General features: G+C 42.9%; 1 protein-coding gene across 1 annotated transcript in view; it reads left to right on the forward strand.

Annotated features, from left to right (window-relative positions):
* Nucleotides 1-362: 362 nt before the first annotated feature.
* The window catches only part of eva1b (eva-1 homolog B), a 27203-nt gene continuing 24389 nt past the window's right edge, over nt 363-3176 (forward strand). Inside the window, exon 1 of the mRNA XM_022764267.1 lies at nt 363-638. The gene's annotated coding sequence lies outside the window, so the exon portion shown is untranslated. The remainder of the gene's footprint in view (nt 639-3176) is intronic.

Consider the following 3176-nt stretch of genomic DNA (forward strand, 5'->3'; position numbering starts at 1 on the left):
AAAACTTTCAAATAGCTTGTTTAATGTGTGCTGGTGAAATCTTACACTGCTATACTTACACAATGTTGCTTCTTTGTTGTTGTTTTTGTTTTCTTGTGACACTGGTCTGTGCATGGAAAAACTTGAGCTAATTTCTCTGGAGTTGCTTTCTGCCTGTTTCCTTAACAACAGAGGGAAAACTCCCCCCACACCCACACCACATGCACCACACACATGCATTCACACACAACCACTGCTTTCTGCTTCCCTCCCTCCTCTCTTCCCTGAGCTTGCCCTTTTTAGGCTGTTCCTCTTTTTTTTTTTCGTCTGAAAAGGGGGATAGTATGACAGCTTTTCCTGCTTCTTGTGGATTGGAGCCGGGAGGGAGAAAACTCTGTTGCTCACTCCGTCTCCAACTTTGAGAGGAAGTTACCACCTCTTCCCCAGACTCTGTACACGCACGCTCAGGCAGACACACACGCTCTTCAGGACTTGACCACAGCAGCAACAGAGAATCAACAGAAACAGTCAGGGCTGCTTGTAGTGCTGTGTTTTTTTTTTTAATTTGGAGGGAAAGAGGACTAAGATTTGCAGTTTGCCTGAGGCTTTCTGTGCGGACTGAACAGTTTCAAAGGGACGGTTTTTGTTATCACTGACCGGTGAGTTTGACAGTTCATTTCAGTGTATGGGGAGCACCATAGAAACCCCAGTGAACCACAACTTTTCTGTTACTGAACTTTTACAATGGATGAACTTTTTTCTGCATTAGAGAGAGTTTAAAGTTTTATTGCATTGCAGCTCATGTGAATTAAAACTTTGGCAGGCTTGTTTAGAGGTGCGTGTGTTTGTGCTATAAAGTTTGATATCTGGTTTTCATCACAGCAGCGCAAGTTTTATTTCACGTGAAATACGAGTTCCTTATGTGAGTGTTTATATTAGAATAAACTGTGATAAAGAAGTGAATCAGAGTAGTGTTGCGTAAACACCTTCATAAAGCCTTTTTACGCATGATGCTGACTTTTTTCTTTTCTTTGTTTTTTTTGTTTTCTTTTTCAAGTATAGCTCTATGTTTCTGTCGGTATCAGTCCTCAACTGTGTAAATGCATAATAGTGTTGTCCTGCTAAATGTGTGTGTTTTCAGCATGTATTTGATGAACCAAAGAGCTGATGCAGCACTTATAGTTGGGACAGGGCAGGAGAACCCGAGTATGGCTTTCCTGTGCAGCTGCACATTATTGGCTAACCTTGCGGTGATTAATTAGTTGTCACCTTGCTACAATCAAAGCAAACATCCTGTCGCTTTTTGTATTTTTTTGTGTGGCCAGAAAGAACAGACGTCATATAATCAGAGAGGCGAGAGACATCACTGGACTACAGAAGGACGTTTTAAGAATGTACACATGGTCCATATGGCTCTATTTCTTTTTCAGCTGTTCCCCCTTCTTAAATGTGTCCATAGAAACATTAATGCGGAACAGTTAACCATATGCTTCAGCTCTCATAGCTATCTCTCTCTCTCCCCCTCTCTCTCTCTCTCTCTCTCTCTCTCTCTCTCTCTCTCTCCTCTGGATGGTTGTGGTTAGCACCTCTTATCAGGGAGAAAGCTAGGTGAAGGAGGAGGGAGGTGATGGGTGGAGGCTGGGCTGGGCTGGGTTACTCTCAGGGGTCTCCTTTAATTTATATTATCTGACTGGGCAGGCAGCACTTCAGCTGTGTCTCCTCCAGTCAATCAGATAACCGTCCATAGGATGAGTGTGAATACTCACTGTAGTTAAGTAACCCCTTCAAGGCTTCATGGCTGGAAAGAGTTGACTTCTGTATGACCTCTGCGAGCTCTTCGTGCCAGCGCACTTTCTTTTTTCCAAAACCCTACTGACTCACTTATCAGTTGGCCTGTCTTATCTGTCCTGAGGATGGTTGTTAACTTATTCTATTTACCCAGAGGTCAGAGGTCAGACTCTGATTTGAACTGCTTGTCTAAACTCCCAGGGTACCAATTTGTTTGCAGGGGAGATACAGAAGGTTTCAGCCTACACACAGTCAGGATAAGTGAAGAGAACAAAAACCCCACGTAGACAGATTTATACAGTGACAAGAAATAAACACAACCCCTTGCAAGAAAAAGTTCTAAAACATTATTCATAATTCTTGTTTTTAATGTTTAGCTCAACAGTGATGAACAAGAAATGCTCACAAAGCCAAAAACAGGGGAATGTGATGTTGCCATCTTGTCCACAGACAATGCATCTAGTTGATTTAGTAGGCTTACAGATGAGTTTCATCCTATGGCAGTGTTTTTTTTTTTTTCTTGCAAAAAATGCATCGTCATCACAAAAACCGTCCCAATGGATGTTCTCCCTGTCAACTGTATTTAGCAACTCCTTTAATTTAAGTTTCTCATTTAGAGTATGACTTGGGGAGAGCATTATTATAACAAGAAATAAATTATCTTGGGCTTTTGCAGATTGCATTAATAACAACTTGGGTATTTGCAATTAAAGTGTAAGTGCAGCGATTTAGATCATAATGCGTATATATATATATATATATACAGCAGCGGTCCCCAAACTTTTTTCAGTGGGGGCCACATCAACTTTCCTTTCTGAGATGGGGGGCCGAGGTTAGTCTATAACAGGAAATGATATGGGCCAGGGTGACAACCAGTATTACTGTGGAGATTACAATAATAATTTGTTGTAGCTGCCCTTCGTTTGGCTTTGGCACCACCTGTTGATTTGCAAAAAAAAGTAATAAAAAGTCTTCACATGTGTTTATTTGAAGTACCACAGATTCTCCATTTATTTTATAGAAAATAACAACACAAACTGATGGTAATGCCGGAGGGGGTGGGGTGCCGGTGGGCCGGCGGGCGGCTAGCTCTGCTTGCTGGGCGCAATGCCTGTGCCGGGGGGGCGCCGGCGGGCCACCATGGGTCATCTCTCATATGCTGAGGTGCCATGCCATTAAGACTAGTGTGAATGTCACAACGGAAAAGTTTTGTCAAAGTCCACAAGGTGTCTATGGACTCGGCTCGTCACGCTGAGTAACATATGTCAGCCCCAGCCTTCTGAGTCGCTCCCTTCCGAAGGGATGCCTCGTTAAATGTCTCCGAGGCCCGCTTGCTGTGACGAAAAATTTTGTCAAAAGTCCACAAATTGGGTGTCTATGGACTCGGCTCGTCACGCTGAGTAACATAT

The sequence above is a fragment of the Seriola dumerili genome, unplaced genomic scaffold (assembly GCF_002260705.1).
Source record: "Seriola dumerili isolate Sdu_G_001 unplaced genomic scaffold, Sdu_1.0 BDQW01000533.1, whole genome shotgun sequence".
Taxonomy (NCBI): domain Eukaryota; kingdom Metazoa; phylum Chordata; class Actinopteri; order Carangiformes; family Carangidae; genus Seriola; species Seriola dumerili.